This window comes from Lissotriton helveticus, chromosome 6 (genome assembly GCF_964261635.1).
Source record: "Lissotriton helveticus chromosome 6, aLisHel1.1, whole genome shotgun sequence".
NCBI classification, from domain to species: Eukaryota; Metazoa; Chordata; class Amphibia; order Caudata; family Salamandridae; genus Lissotriton; species Lissotriton helveticus.
This window is the reverse complement of record NC_136067.1, coordinates 668,385,844-668,403,192: the sequence shown is the minus strand read 5'-3', so window position 1 is coordinate 668,403,192 and position 17,349 is coordinate 668,385,844. Positions and strand designations below refer to the sequence as shown.

The 17,349-nt window shown below is 43.9% G+C and overlaps 1 long non-coding RNA gene across 1 annotated transcript in view; it reads left to right on the top strand.

Moving 5' to 3' along the window:
• The first annotated feature begins 1,233 nt into the window (after window positions 1-1,233).
• The window catches only part of LOC144761476 (uncharacterized), a 52,122-nt gene continuing 36,006 nt past the window's right edge, over window positions 1,234-17,349 (top strand). Inside the window, exons 1-3 of the long non-coding RNA XR_013595738.1 lie at window positions 1,234-1,337; window positions 16,272-16,423; window positions 16,868-16,989. This is a non-coding gene — a long non-coding RNA (uncharacterized LOC144761476). The remainder of the gene's footprint in view (window positions 1,338-16,271; window positions 16,424-16,867; window positions 16,990-17,349) is intronic.

Genomic DNA, 17,349 nt, shown 5'->3' with positions numbered 1-17,349 from the left:
TTGGCAATCTGCAACCAAGCTGGGGTAATCTGTGGTGGCCAACAGAGATGAGTGAGCCCCCTAAACCTGTGGTGAAAGCCAAGAACCCGGGGGTGTGGCTGGACCACAAATTCTCTCTTACCCAACACACCTATGCAACAGTTTCGGCCAGTCACTTTCTTATTAAAAAGGTGAGGAAGATTCTTCCTTACCTCCCTGAGGATACTAGAAACACCATAGTCGCATCCTTAATCCAGTCAACATTGGACTACTGTAATGGACTTCTGGTAAACGTGAAGAAGCAATGCCTGAAAAAACTTCAAAGTGTACAGAACTCAGCGGCACGGCTACTATCTAACATTCCTAGGAATAAATTGGTTACAGCGGAAATTCGAAGGTTGCATTGGCTTCCAGTGGAACAATGGATCAAATTCAAGGCACTTTCTCTGGCCTACGAAACCCTGAGCCAAAAGGGTCTGGTTTTTCTGCAAAATCTTTTTGCCTAGAATGAACCATCCAGACACCTTGGCTCCTCCGGTACCAAACTTCTGCAGGTGCCGAAAATCCACATTTTACAATGGGGCGGTCGCAGCTTCCACTATTACACCTCCAAGCTCTGAAACTCCCTTCCGTTCGAGCTTAGAAGCACAACCACCCTCACTTCCTTTAGAAAAGGCTTGAAAACCTGGCTGTTCCAGAACTAGTTGTCAGTGCAGACTCCCCGCCGTCCCTAGCGCCAAGAAACCTCAGGGTATACGCGTGCTTTCTATATTAAAATAACATAACAAGGTAAGTGCAAAATGCAAAATAAAACAAAAGCGGTGCTGTATTAAAATAGCTGAAACTTTAAAATTCTATAACGAACATGCAAATGAATGCTCAGAGCTGCGTCTGTCAGTATAGCGCACGTCCGCTGCACGGAGAAACTGACATTGCTAAAATATCCCCTAAGACGCCACCCTCTCCGATCACCTGCCCGGAAGTGAGACGGGAGAGAAAGATGCTGGCTACTCCCTCCACAGCAATCAGGTAAAATCCGTGGTGGACCAGGAAGCAGCACGGGAGTGAAGGCTGAAGGTAAGTGCAAAATGCAAAATAAAACAAACGCGGTGCTGTATTAAAATAGCTGAACTTTCTATAACGAAAATGCAAATGAATGCTCAGAGCTTCATCTGTCAGTATAGCGCGCGTCCTCTGTGTGGAGAAACTGACATTGCTAAAATATCCCCTAAGACTCCACCCCCTCCGATCACCTTGTCAGAAGTGAGAGGGAAGAGAAAAATGCCGGCTACTCCCTCCAGAGCTATCGGGTAACACCTGTGGTGGACCGGGGAGCAGCGCAGGAGCGAAGGCCGAAGGTAAGTGCAAAATACAAAATAGAACAAAAGCGGCTTTGTATTAAAATGCTGAAACTTTAAAATTCGATAACAAACATGCAAATGAATGCTCAGAGCTGCGTCTGTCAGTATAAAGCTGGCCCAGGACTGGCAGGAGTTGTACCCATAAGTCTGTTGGTCCGGTAGTGGAAATTTATAAAGCTCAAGCAAGGGATGCTGCCCTGTATGGAGCTGAAATTTGGGGTCACCGTCCATTTGGCTCAATAACAAAAATTGAGAATTTGTTTGCCAGGCAACTAGTGGGCCTTCCCTCAAGCTACCGCTTACACAGCTTCGCATGGACCTTGAGATTAGACCAATTGCAGACGAAGCCGCTCTTAGAACTCTTTTATTCTGGCAACGACTGTGGAGTACCCCAGAATTGGAGGCATATAGGGAAGAGCTGAGTGAGATGTTGAGCTTCCATGGTGTGAGCAAATTATTATGGTTGGCTTTCATCAGGAACACTTTTTTGGCCATGGGAAGGGGCAACTTGTAGAATAATATAGAAGAAACTTGTTTGATAACATCTAGGAAGCACCTGATAGAGAGCTATAGGGAGCATAAACAGGACCAGTTACAGGGGACCTCTATGTCTGTCTCACTGACTACAGTGTTTTTTTAGAAATAAAAGATCAGTACAGACTAGAGCCTGCCCTGGATGATATCCAGCCAGCCCTTGCCAAGAAGTTATATCTGCAGTTTAGGCATGGGGTACTCCCGTTGCATGCTTTTACACACAAATTGGTGAGTCCATTCAATTTGGGGTGCTTGACCTGTAGCAATGCAGCGGAGACGGAATATCATGTAATATTTTTCAGCCAAGTGTACAAGAAGGCGAGACACCAATGGCTCTTACAGCTACGCAGAAACCTGGGATCTAACAGCCTGATTCATCATTCTCCCGTTTTGCGAGCCCCTAATAGCAATTCATAAGGAATCGCTATTAAGGACTTGCAAAACGGGATTCATGTAGGAATTGCTAAATAAATAGCGATTCCTACACATTCCTTATTTGCGATTAGCTAATTGCTAATCGCAAATAAGGAATAACTCCCCATTCATCCCTATGGGCCTAAGGCCCATAGGAATGAATGGGGAGTTATTCCTTATTTGCGATTAGCAATTTGCTAATCGCAAATAAGGATGCGATTTCAAGGGTGCCAGGGGTGTCCAAAGGACACCCTGTAGCACCCCTGAAATGCAACATTACACAGGTGTTGCGCGCACACATGTCCAAAGGACATGTGTGTGTGTAACATGCAAAAGAAAAAAATGCACTAAAGTGCTTTAATCTATTTTTTCGCTATTTACCACGAAGTCAGACTTCGTGGTAAATAGCGGCCAAATATAGCGAATTCGCAATTTAAAATTGGTTGATGAATTGCATTTAAGGAATCTCTAATAGAGATTCCTTAAATGCAATTCCTCGCACAATAGCGAATTCTATAATAGCGATTATTGCATTTGGGATGATGAATCCCAAATGCAATAATTGCGGTCACAAAGGGCCAGATTCTCAGAATCTGGCCCTTTGCGAGCCGATTTTCGGTTCATGAATCAGGCCGTAAGTGCTGCACTGAGGTTTTTAGGATACTGAAATATGACACCCACATGCCCATTGTATTTTCAATATCACGTTTCTTATTTTATATGTGGTGTGTATGTAGAGCTTTCCTAAAGACGAGCCTCTAGGCTCTGTTTGACCATTTTATCATATTTTAATAACTGGGCCTGGTACATTTTTAACAAGTATGAAAGTAGTTTATGACTTTTAAATTAGTATCTCTTAATCAAATTATGTTGTATACTTTGTTTTTTGTACCTCATTATCTGCATATCCTTTTTAATGTGATCACATGATGGCAGTGATGTTAGCAAAATTAACTCTGGTTTCTGGAAAATTGCTAGGGCTTTAAAACTGCCCATGTATTGCACACACACTTTATTGGATCTTATACCCATAGTACAACTTTAGGACCTTGGATGGTAGCATGCTGGATAGTAGAGTATTTTATGTAATATCTATGCAATGCACATGAACATTTTGACTTACTCTGCCCCTTACCCAGAGCAATGATAGTTTTTATCTTTTAGAAAGAAAAATTGAATTGAATGAAATGCATTGTATTTTTATGTGTGCTTTTACGTCATATTGAACGAAATAAAGATTTTTGATTTTTTGTTCAAATCTGTTTTGATTTTCAGTATTCAAGTTAGCTTTATTCGACAGCAAGTATCATAAAAGCAATTCACAGCAAGCAAAAAATCATCAATTCATCATAATATTAGAGTTAAAAAGAGTATTACAAAAAGAGATAAAAACCTTGCTATCGATAATGGCATGGTTAAAAATATAAAAAGGTACAGACAGTACATCCGGGGCGACACTACACCATCAGGTAAACGTTATTGATTTGCTATTACAAATGTCTCCAAGATGGGGATTTACAACAATGTTTTGCTTTTTTCCTTTTTTCTAATTTTTTTAAAAAAGCATTCCTGTATCTATATATGCGCTCTGGAGCCTCAGTAGCTAGTTTTTACACAACTTCCTTATTTATTGCTTTAGTGCGGATAATCCACGCACAGCCCAGAAACTTGGCAACACCGCAAACAAACAGAGGCCTAGAGGAATCTGTTTTCAAAATACGTAAAGCCTCTAGATGGTTTCTTGTACCCAAATGTGTGCATATTGGCTTAAGCCATTGAAATCTGGCCTGTCTGTATGCTGATCAGACAAACAATAGATGTAATAAAGTTTCCCGCTCAGCATCACAGCAAGGACAGTTTAATGGGAAGGAATTTGTGGGGTCCCATTTTGCCCTGGTCTCGTTTACCCTAAGGGAACCAAATCTAAACTGCATATATAGTGCCCTATCTCTGGGTTTCCTAATGAAGTCCAAATAGGGTTCCAAAGAGCAAGCTGGCTTATGTTGAAGGAATTCCTCAGTTAGTCTCCCTTGTCTGATATTAACTAGGGACTGAAGGGAGACCCAATTCCAATAGATCTTTTTTAACTCATTCTTGGGCAGGGGGATCTGAGTTGCGCAAGATTCGGCCAATCCCAATTCGGACAACAGACCTTTCATGTCCCTGATCCATTTGATCCTTTTGTTGGTGTCCAAGACAATCAGTTCAGCGAGGCCAGTCTCATAGTCATGAAGTTCTGGGGTGCGTCTTAATCTTGCCCAATAGAGGAGAGGACGAAGTCTAGCCACATCGCTAAATGTGCGTCTACCCATATCACAGAACAAAGGCTTGAGTGGTGTGTTGGTAGGGACGGATGCAAGTTCCCTTAAGAATTTGTTCTCAGATCTTCCTATTTCTGTTGTCTTTTCAAAGCCCCATAGTTCCGCTCCATACATTGCGGAGCTCACTGCGTTTCCTTCATAAACTGCCAATGCCAGGCCTATCAATCTTGAGTATGAAGAGCGCTGATCTCTAGCAATAGCTCCCACCACCCGCTTATGGTTCAATAGAATCTTATTCAGATGGGCCCCCCAGTGCATTTTGTCCGTTAATCTAATGCCCAAGTAGTCAAAAGAATGGACTCTCTCTAGTGGAGAGCCATTAAGAGTTAGGTTATTTCTAAAATGTTTCCCGGGGTTAAAAGCCATAAACTTGGTTTTTGAAATGTTTATTACTAGGCCTCTTGATGTGCAGAACTCTTGAAAGCGGGTGAGGAGTTTTTGCAATCCCATCGGGGATTTGGAGATTAAAAGGGTGTCGTCTGCAAATAGGAGGGTTACTATTTTTTCGCCCGCCAGGGATGGGGCATCAGCTGGATCTTGGCTCAGAAAGCTAACCACTCCATTCACAAAAAGTGAAAAGAGGGTAGGAGCCATTACACATCCCTGGTGGACCCCCCTGTTAACCCTTATCTTCTCAGCAGTTTGCCCTTGATGCCCCCATCTAACTCGTGCAAAAGTGTCCTCATGGAGACGTATTAGGAAATATAAAATATAGGAGGGTATGCCCATTTCGTGTAGTACTGACCATAACTTTTCTCGGGGAACTAGATCAAAAGCGGTCTTAAGATCTATGAATGCTAAGTAGTGACTACCCTTCCCTAAGGTGACAACTTTCCAATGAAGGAGAAGTAGCCTAAACACTTGATCTATTGTGCTAGTGGCTTTTCTAAAGCCTGCCTGGTACTTGGAAAGGATGCCTTCTTCTCCCATCCACGTTTGAATCCTATTTAAGATAGATCTACCAACTTTCTGCATGGAAACTAGTAAACTTATAGGCCTGTAATTAGCAGGGTCTTGACGGTCTCCCTTTTTGTATATGGGTATGGCCTCTGCTTCTTTCCATGACTTTGGGACGTCCATTCCTTTCAGTATGTTGTTAATTAAGAACAATATATAGTAGGCCCACTTCTGGGGTTCCTTTAAAAACAAATCGCACGGGATACCATCCGGGCCTGCCGCTTTTGCAGGTATAATAGACTTGATTGCATTTACAATCTCACCCAGCTCGAAGGGATATAGAACTTGAGGTACCGCTATGTCCTGGATTTCATAGGGCTGTGTTGGATCGGACCCTACTACTACTTCCTCCAAATACAGTTTGGAAAAATGTTCCCACCAGACTTTATTATCAATGTGGTTCGGAATGGGAATATTATCTTGCCTTTCTCTATTCTTTAGTAGGGCCCAAAAGGCGGTAGAATCTCTCTTTGAGGTAGCCTCCTTTAGTTCCTCCCAGTGTGCCTCATCCCTGTCACGCTTAGCTTGTTTCAGGGAAGAATTATATTCCTTTCCTTTACTGCTAGAATTAATGCGTTCCTTTTCTCCCTACAAGTCTCTGTAAACCATGAATTTGTACTTCTTGTTTGGCTTTTTCTGTGTGCTTTATGGGGTTTAGAGATAAAATGGGAAATTATCAGCCCAATTGTGTCTTGGTGAATTAAAAGAATCTTCTCCTGCCCCGAGGCTTTCTCTAGTTCTAGTGTCTTGGCCTCCAAAATTGCAGCAATATGTGGGAGTTTAGAATTCTCCACTACCACCTTGGACCACCTTAAGCGCCTACCACAATGAGAGAGGATTAGCTCCTTGGTAACAAGGGGGGCATTAGTTATGTTGTAATCACTTGGGGCCCACCAGTTCTCTATTTTTAACAATAGAGGATTGTGGTCACTATCAATGGTCTTTCCCAGTTCCATATCTATAACAGCCGGCCAAAGGCGTAGGTCCACCAATAGATAATCTATTCGGGATGGGCAAGCAAGTTTGTTAAAAGTATTAGCCCCCTGTGTATCAGAAGTAGATCTGCCATTTACGGCTCTAAGGCCTTATTCTAAGACCAGAGCTTTAATCTGTATTACAATCTCGGACCACCTTTTTATTGGGGGGAGTAACAAAGGGGGCACTTTCCAAGAAGAATCCTCTTCCAAAGTCCCTACCGGGTCTTCACAGCCTAACGGCTCGAACGTGCAATTAAAGTCACCAGCAACGATGAGCTTTGCGGAGGGGTGACACTTGAATAAACATTCTTCCAACTGCCTGACGATGGATGAGGACTTGCCATTTGCAGTCCCTCTTATGTAAACATTCAAAAGCTCCAGTGAGTCTACCCCCTCGGGCCTTTTACTGACAGCCACATGATATCGGGACTATATGTATCATGTTGCAAGGCTGAACAGCCCAGATCTAATCTAATCCATGTGGTTATACCTCCTGACGGTCTACCCTTACCCTTATGAACTGCTGGAATATGAAAAGTATTGTATCCGGATTTAGACAACATTGTTAAACTCCAAGTCTCCTGGAACAAACATATGTCGTAAGCCTCCACAAGCCTGTTCCAGGATGGTAAAGACACATTTTTCTTTAACCCAGCTATGTTCCATGAAAGGATTTTTAGTGGGACCAGGCCATTTGAAATTGGGATGGAATTATCTGTATCTGTATAGAGAACATTTTCTGGGAAGTTGGGCATAGAAGGGACCGAGGGGAGCAACTGGGGAGATGATTTGTGGGAGCTGAGACTGAGTAAGTTACCACTCCTTGCACCTTCTACTACTGGTTTCTGGTGCAGTCAATCATTTGCATCCAGAGTTGAAGTGGCCCCAGTAGTTCTCTGAACACAGTCATTCCCCCCTCTTCTTGCTAGTACAATAGGGAAGCACCTGATTTGAATGCGCAGGGAATCGGGGGAGGACGTACGATACTCTAGCATCTGCTAAGGTTAATTCAATATTATCTAAAGCAGAGTTAAGGGATATGCATCTTCTGACATTAACTATGTCTTCCCTAATGATAGAACGACATCCCCGTACATGGCGGAGGCAATGAATCGATTTATTAATCAGAGATTCCTTAGATTCGGAATTTCTAGCATCGATAATTTTGGGGACATTAACCATATGGACTACATTTAGGGGTATGTTTTCATTCCTGAAGTTTCTTTGATCCTTAAGTGTTACAGGGGCCAAGTCTCTACTTGTACAAATTTTAGGTAATGGAGGAGGATTCAGTACTGGAGAGCTCGGTCTGCCAGCACTCGTGCATGATTGGCGGGGAGTATAATGTGTTGACTCGCGGGGACATCCTATCGCCTGGATTGCACCATGCGTAGCTCTTTTACTATCTAGGGTGTTCGTAGTTGGCCCCCCCTGATTAATCTATAGTCCTTAGCAGGATGAGAAATCGCTCTCACAGAACAGTTATTAGTATTTAGTGCCGAGGTGACTGTTGCGCCAAGCTCAGATATCATTCCTTTCATCTGGTCAATTTCATCTCTAAGTGCCCTTATTACCACCAACAGATCCTCATTCGTATGGCTGCAAGGGCAGCTAGGTGGTATCCTAAGTGTGTCAGGATTAGAGGAGGGTGTAATTGGATCAGCGGATTCGCTAGGCGACGCAAGCAGGGCAAATCTATTGGAGTATGGAACAGAAGGGATCGCCCTAGGTGTCGCCCCGCTAATATTATGGGAAGCATTGTGCGGGGCTGTAGGGTCGCAAACAGGAATCGCTTCTAGACAGTTTGAGCTCACAGACCCCTTTCTTTTCCCACGAGTAGTTTTTTGGACGATAGAAGGAATTACTGTCTTTTTCTAAGGTGGTGCTGGACTCCTAGGCGAGGTAAGTAAAGCTTCATCTGCGGGGGCGATAGAGTCCCCGGCTAACATATCCTCGCATTCTTCGATCAGAGTATCTATCCTGTCCATTACACAGTTAGCAGCTGCATGTTTACCAATTTTCTTCAGCCTTTTCCTTTTCCTTTGCTCTATTATCTGCCCATTGTTGCTCCCCGCTCCCTCCATCACTTTCCTTTTCCCCAAAGTGCAAAAAGAGTACTGTTAAGGAGAGACGACAGAAACAAGTATACTTTAAGTAGAAATCTAAGGACCACAATTTTACTCCCGAATATCAACTCGAAACCATGGAAATGGACAACCTAGGTATGATCATGAAACGGAACAAGTTCACCACGAAACAGTACCTCTCTCTTTTAGGAGTCCTGAGCAAAATCAAAGGGACCAGGCCCTGCCCTGTCTCTTCCTTGGCTCTGACGGGCTTGGACGGGCCCGCCCTTGGCCCGGGCTTCGCCCGCGCGCGTATCACGCTGCGGGAGGCCGCTAGTGGTCTTAAGCGCCTCCTGGCGCTTGACCGGTGACGCAGTTTCCTGGCACCACCGGGGCACTCTGGGGAGTGTAGTCCCTTCTGGAGATGCGGCGTGGGTAATGCGGGCAGCAGCGGCGGCGGTAAGGCAGCAGGCAGTCCCCCTCCTTATACCCTGGAAGCGGGAGGGTGTGCGGCGGCCAACAAGCATGAAAAGCAACTGGTAAGTAGAGCGTCCCGCGCTGTGGGAGGCCGCTAGTAGTCTTAAGGGCCTCCTGGCGCTTGACCGGTGACGCAGTTTCCTGGCACCACCGGGGCACTCTGGGGAGTGTAGTCCCTTCTGGAGATGCGGCGTGGGTAATGCGGGCAGCAGCGGCGGCGGTAAGGCAGCAGGCAGTCCCCCTCCTTATACCCTGGAAGCGGGAGGGTGTGCGGCGGCCAACAAGCATGAAAAGCAACTGGTAAGTAGAGCGTCCCGCGCTGTGGGAGGCCGCTAGTAGTCTTAAGGGCCTCCTGGCGCTTGACCGGTGACGCGGTTTCCTGGCGCCACCGGGGCACTCTGGGGAGTGTAGTACCTTCTGGAGATGCGGCGTGGGTAATGCGGGCAGCAGCGGCAGCGGTAAGGCAGCAGGCAGTCCCCCTCCTTATACCCTGAAAGCGGGAGGGTGTGCGGCGGCCAACAAGCGTGAAAAGCAACTGGTGAGTAGAGCGTCCCGCGCTGCGGGAGGCCGCTAGTGGTCTTAAGCGCCTCCTGGCGCTTGACCGGTGACGCGGTTTCCTGGAGCAGCAGTATGTAAGGAAACAATTATTAGTAACATCTTTTCATACAGTTAAGACATCTGGAGCAGTATATGCATATATGCTACTCATCGCTTTAGTATAACAGCAGATATTATCTACACATTTCACAACATGAATATCTAGCGAGTCTTGACAGATACTCCTGCAAAAGAAGAGAAACATATACATTTGCAGACTTCCAATTGTCTCTAGGCAATATGTAGCGCTACAATAATGTATAGTGAGTTTTAAATGAAACAAATGCAGTGCTCTATAAGAGCCCTTCCAGTTTTGACTCATTGGGCCTATGAACAGATGAATCAAGAATAAACAAGAACAATAAAAATAATGACCTGCCCGTAGTAACTTATCTCTCTATCTTCGCGCATGTTTGCATAATGTTTCCTTGCAGTTGTTACTCAACGTCTCCTTTGCATAGTGTCCACGCTTATTCCCATTATTAAGTGGTCTGTGTACAACCATGGAATATCATGGAACGCCCGTTAGCGCTATGTATAGTTCGCTACATATATTCGCCCACGTTTCGACCAGGCGAATCCTCGGGGTCATCTCCCTCTATCTGTTGCAGCTCATTTAAGAGGTTGCCCCAACATGCTGCTATGGGTTCTCGACGCAGTCCTAACTTTTCTTCACACTTGATGGAGATGCTTTCTGCCTTGACCCATGCTAACAATGAGTGACGCCATGCCCGTACATGCGGTGGGACCGCTGCTTTCCACCGTCTAGTTAGGAGCCTTTTAGCTACTATTATCCCCAAGTCTAGGAACCTAGACACTACTTTGGTGGCAGGCGTCATCCTGAATTGATGCATGAGGTATACAGACTATTCATAAGGTAGTGCTCGACCTGTGCATGTGTGTAATATCCTGGTTATCGCGTTCCAGTACACTCCTATTCGGGAGCAGCTCAATAACATGTGTACTAGTTCAGCTCATGGTGCAGCACACCTCAGGCATGCCGCGTCCATACGGTTAAAATATTGATTGATCATGGGAGGTGTGAGGTAGGCCCTGTGAATGATATACAATTGAATTTACCTAAACCGCATATTCCTGGGTATTCCTATCGGACTCTCAAGTATCCAAGTTCACTCCTTATCTACTAGTTGCCGCCCCAGGTCTAGTTCCCATTTGCGAAGGAGAGGGTCAAGGTTTATCGCTGCATGTGTCCTGAGAGAGGCGGGGAACCATCGTATAAGATGTCAGCCACACCCCATAACATTTAGATATTGTATGGTAAGGTGGGAATGTGGCTCCGTAGTCATGTCTCCCCATCTGGTCGCTAGGGTAGCCAGCAGTAAGCGATGCGTAAGGAATTGGCCCAGTGGCAACCCTTCTTCTTCCACCAGAGTCGTATAGGATATGTGTGTTCCGTCGCAATATAGATCCCCTAGTGTCTGAATGTCACTCTCTAACCATTCCGCAATCGACTGTGATGTGAGTACTGTGAGCCCGCTTGGAGACCCCTCCAGCGGTATCGCCGGTGCTTAGGGTACAATGCCTCTGGTGATGAAGAGGAACCTGCGAAAACATTTGTATGCCACCGCCAGCAGCAGTGGCTTTGGAGTCTTTGACATAACAGCAGGGTGAAAGAGCTTGACAATTTGTGCTAGGGAGTATGGTGGCTGTGTGGTGGCGCGATTTCTGTCTGCGAGTCAGCAGGCTATTCATTGCAGTTGGGCTGCCATTGAACGAAATAAAGATTTTTAATGATGATGATGATGATGAAAATAAAGCATGCCATCTGAAGTGGCATACTTTCTAACGCAACAGTTCTATTTTAACTAAGATTACTTTTTTAATTCTTTTTTTTTTTTTTAGAAGTGTTTTTAAATTATTGTTTCAAGGCTTGTAAGGTTTTGTTGGAATCTGAAATAATTTTATGGATTTACTTTTTGGTTATTGTTTTGGGTTGAATTTCCTTTTATTTTTGTGGATTTGTTTTTGGTGGCTAAAAGAAGTATCATGGACATCAACTAAAGAAATGGAAGTTGATTAAAATGTCTATGGGTGGGAAATGATCTCTATGGTTGGTTTTTGTATTAGTCCGTCATTTGTTAAAAGATGTTGAGTATTTTATGCATTTTTCATTTCATGTTTGCTGCTTTGGATTTATTTTAAATATGTGCTACTGTACAAATGTATTTATTTTCAAACTATATTGTACAGTTTGGGATATTGTTTAATGATGCATTTTAATTTACAATGATTAATACAAATAATTGAAAAAATATTTATAAATAATTATTTTGTGTTGTTCCTGTAGGTTTATGTTGGATGTGCATTTAAATTGGAAGGTTAGGTGGTTTATAGTAGTTTTTAGTCCGGTCAGCCTTGGAGTGGTCTTCCTCAAACATTTTGTCTTTAACCTCCACCTTTTGCTAAAATTTCTTTTGTTGGCTCTGGGACTCTGTTCACTTTACCACTGCTAATCAGTGCTAAAGTGCTTGTTTTGTCTCCTTTAAACATGGTAAAATTGGCTTACACATGATTGGCATATTTAATTTATTCATAGGTCTGGCAATTGCAATTAAAAATCCTCTTTAATGGTAAAGTTGGATTGTAAGTTACAATTTAGAAAATACCACTTTTAGAAAGTTGGCATTTTCCTGCCCTAACTATTTGGGGTCTGCAGCCTGTTATTAGGGTCACATGACTGGGTGTAATTGGCAGTTAGACTTTGTTTATTCCTCCCAGAAAGCCACACAATAGATGGACCTGTTTTGGCCATCAAGTGGCAGAGTCAGCGGGACAGAGCAGGGCACAGCCCCAGTTGCAACTGAATAGGCTGTGCTTTGCCTTAACACAAAGGACTTGTCACCCAAGCATTGTACATGCAAGCAGCTTGGAGCCAGGGCAGGGGAGTTAAGAATTTTCAAGCACTTCAAAGGAATTCTCTAGAACCTTCTTCTATTTCAAAGCTGGCACCAGGTATAAATATTGGACAATTAGACTCACTCTTCAGTTCACTTTCCTGTCCGAAAGAAAAATACTCAGAGGACTGCCTGCTGCTGTGGCCTGCTGTGTACTTCACAACACTGCTTTGCAGCACTGGGAAGGACTACTTTGCTGCCTCAAGCCTGCCTTGAAGCCTCAGAGGCCTGCTCAGCTGCTGGATGCCCGTTTCATCTCATGGACACAGAACTACCAGAATGACTTTCAGGGCTATTTGGCTGGCCTCCTGATCAGAGCCTCAGGCACAGACGAGGCTCCAACCATCTTGAACCCACATCTTGACCCATCCTGAGTTAGTCCTAATCCCCCAAGTGGTGCTCCCCCAGTCCTGAAACCTTGGCTGTTCTGTCAAAAGTGCTCAGGTAGCCAATATTCAAAACTTGGACTTCTCTGAAAAATGAGAGAATACAGGGACCAAATTGCTTGTCTATTCACTCAAGGTGCATTGCCAATCGGCCTAACTTCACAGCAGCTTCCGCTACGATCTTCTCCTCAGCAGTAAATTCTGTTCAGTGGTCCTTCACAAAAGGAGTACCCATCTTTGTGAAACTCTAATTGGCTACAGCTACCATCCTTGTCCCAATGGAGATATTTGACTTCCAAAAAAGTCCAGATGTAGAAATCTTCAAAGCGACTTTGTCCAGCAGCTGCCCGGCGAAGACACTCCATCCACAGTCACCACCTGCAGCCATGCCCTGCTGAACTTTACTCTCTCAGAACCCTTTTCTTTTAAATTTCTTCTAAATTCAAAGGAAAGGGCCTGACTCATGCTCCATCACGGTCGGCCATATTTGTTACCTGGTCTTGTGGGACTTGAAGTCCACGGTTGGCAATTTGATCTTTTAGGAGTTATTTTTACTTAATTCATAACTCAGGTTCTAATAATTGGATATTTGTTGTTTTTTTGTCAAATAATTTATTAAATTGTACCCTACATTTCTAAATTGGCGTGAGAGTTTTCTTGTGTGGTTTTTTGTTTTTACTACTGTTTGTGTGCTGCTTAAATACTATACCCATTGCCTCTAAGTTAAGTCTGACTGTTTTTCTGCCAAGCTACCAGAGGGTTAAGCACATGTTCATTGACTATTGTGGTTCATCCTGACACGGATTGTGGCGGCTGTTGCTCGAGTTGGGTTACACCTGCCTCTACCAACCCCCCAATTACTCAAAGTAGTGTTCTTGCTATGCTCTCCGAGTAATGGAGGCATTTGATTCTTATAAAGAGTTTTACTTTGATTTGTGGCATTTTGTGAATTTCTTTGGTCTGTTTAGATATTAAATTTTGAAATGTGTTCTAAATATTGTTCTTAGTTCTTGGTAGTTTTTATTGTTAGGATTACTAGGAATTGGTATAGGGTAGGATGTCTTTTGTCATATTGTGGTGAGGAAGAGATTGTGCCATTCAACTTCATTATTTCTTTTTTCTTGTTGAGCAAAGCTGATGTCATAGACATTCAAACATTATATTTGAAACTTAAATTGGCACCTGTGGCCAGAATAATGCAGTCTTCCAAACCAACTATCTTCAAAAAGTCCATTAGTTTTTGCTTGTGGGTTTGGTAGTAGAGGGATTCTATAAGGCGGTTGTAGTGGTTAGCTATTTCTGATACTGGTAAATATGCTGTGGCTGGTATTTTTAAATGTAGTAAGCACATAGGCTGTCTGTTGCATATTCTACATTTAGGGCCTGATTACGAGTTTGGTGGTCCAACTCCTCACCGATGCAGCAGCGTCTCCCGCCAGCCATATTACGATGAATGGAGGTTGAGCAGCAGAACGCCATGATGGAGTGCTCCTAACCAGTGATGCAGCGGACTGAAATGCTGGATATTAGTGCACCCTCGCCGTCACTGTAGTGGTCTCCTGCCCGCCCAATTATGAAAATACTGCAGTTCTGGCGGTCCCCTCATGGCAGTACTCCAGCGGCGGGAAGCCGTCATGCTTCACACGCAGCACAGCAACAGAACAGTGGCTATTGGAGGGACACAAATACAACACATCTGGTGTTCCTTGGCTACCTGGAGACTTGCATAGCACACTATAAAACACACCCCATTTCAGACCATGATCCTTTGCCACTCCACAGCACCAGAGCAGTCTGTAAGGTAAATTGTGGACAGAATGAAGGCAGGCTATTCCTATCCCTCATTGGTCACACTCCACATACTTTTCTTGCTCCACCATTTTTCCTTTCCACCTCGTGTCTTCATTTTGTAGTGTTAGTCCCTTCACCATTTCATTATGTCACGTAAAAAAATCCTAAGTTTTCAGAGCAAACGTTTTCAGTCCTAGTGGATAACATTATCAGAGTAGAGCCACATTTGTTTGGAGCCCAAGTCCAACATGCTCCTCTTAGTAGGAAAAAGGAAATGGGGGACATAATAATCCGCTAAGTGAATGCTATAGGCACCATTCCATGCACACATGGAGATATTAGGAAGCGCTGGAACGTAACCTGGCCTTTAGGCAACACCTAGAGGCCCTGAGGACTGGTGGTGGCCCTCCCAGCACACTTGTGCAGTTACTACCCTGGAGGAAAAGGTCTTAGCCATCATCCACTCTGAAAGCCTGCATGAACTACATGGGGGAGCACAATCTAGTAAGAGTCACTTCACAAACTCATTCATACCTAAATATCCACTTCAGTCACAAACCAGATCTCAACAATGTGTGTAGCAAACATTTCCCTAATTTACAAACTGTTAACTATCAGTGTCAGAGGTGAAATTATTCCTGTGTAAATGTGCCGTGTCGCATATTGGCTGAGTTGCAGCAGGTCTCACACCATGCCATGATACCTGTAAGTATATTAGAAATGAAAATATCCCCTTATACATCTGATCTCACCCAATGCAAAGGTATAGCTCATACCAACAGATCAATGTCTACAGTTAAGACACACACCATCTAGATATGGCAGGCAATATGGTATTGAAATTACAACTACCTTGATGTCCTTTGTTAGTCATCCAAAACAAGATTGACGTTTCTATGTGCACACTGCCAATTGTTACACAAACAAAATCTGATCCACAACTCCCATTGAGTGAGCAGGCTACATCCAATGCACTCCTCAGATATATGTCACTATACTGTCCTGTATGTAGCCCTGGTCAAATCAACTGGAATATAACATGGTATGATGTATGACACAACAAGTGTGTTGGGCCAACATAGAAAGCCAGTAACAAAAGTCTAAAGATGTGAAGTGGCAGGTGACCCTTTGACTCAGTACTGCTCACATGGGCACAAATGGCAAAGACAAAACAACTGTCTTGTACTCCGCTGGGCCCTGTAAACTGTAGCATTACCAAACACATCTCTAATGTGTTGTATAGAATAGATGTTAAATGTCACGCATACTACATTTACAAACACCCTACAACTCTGGACATGCTATGAGCTGCGTATCCGAAGTACATGAGTATGTAATCTCTAATTGTCAGAATAAAATGTGCATGAAATCTGAAACTATCAACATGTTAATCTCTATCTATTGCTTTTCTCCTCTAGGCCTCACTAACTGTGTTACAAGATTAGAAGGTACATATCAAACATCAAACTATAACAATGTTCTCCATTACCCAACAGGTCTATCACTCATACCAAGTGGCCAGTGCTCTGCCAATGAAGAGACCACCACTACACTCCAGCAGCACGCCAACAGTGAGGACAACAGTGCAGGACAGCCTGATGTGGACTAAGCGGCTGATCCATCTGGTCTGACTAGGAAGACCCCAACAGTGAGTGTCACTGTACCCACAACACTACCCCACGCAATTACTCAGCCACCATCTTCCAGATGTGTACTCCCAAACTCTGTGCCTGTCAGTTAGGTGTAGGTATCTAGAACAGGACAACATTTAAAGAGTACATTAGAATTCAAACATATACAATATTCCACATAGTCAATATCTGGAGAACCTAGACTTGCCCTACAAGGTAACAGGAACACTGCAACAGAAACAAGAGTCATGTGTCATAATCTTGTTCCAAATATATCTTTAACCACAACTTGCCCAATTCTAGTTTTACTTATAAATCATCTTAACAGACCTCTGTTATCATCACAACATGAGGTGCTGTGGTAGTCCTAGTAATGTAAAGTCATAAACGTACTTACACCCAGGAGAAGAAGTTGTTGATGAGATACTGACGAAAGTCCCCTCTTTCTTTTTCATCTCTAGCATCTTCATTTGAAATTTCATGGTCTTCACCTGGTGGGTTGCTGTGGTCGTCATCCTCTGCAATGACAGGGTGATGTTGTGCAGCATGCAGCAGGCCACAGCGATTTGGCACGCCTTCCCAGGTGAGTAGAGAAAGGCTCCCCCTGTCTTGTCCAGACATCTGAATCTGGCCTTCCGAAGCCCAAAATCTCTCTCTACAGTGTGCCATGTTCTCCCCTGGGCATCATTGAAGCAGACTTTCCCCAACGTTGTTGGGTTCCTCAGTGGTGTCAACAACCATGGTCGGTTGGGATACTCAGAGTCCCCTAGATGTAAGTCAGACATAAGTGCAAAATTGGTCACACATTCTGCATTGACCTGCCTTGATATTTCCCATACAGAATTAGGACAATTCATACTCACCAACAAACCAGGTCCTCTGTTTGGAACTGTGACATCAGCTGGGGTATGCTGCTGTTCCTTAGTACGAATCCTAGAACCTG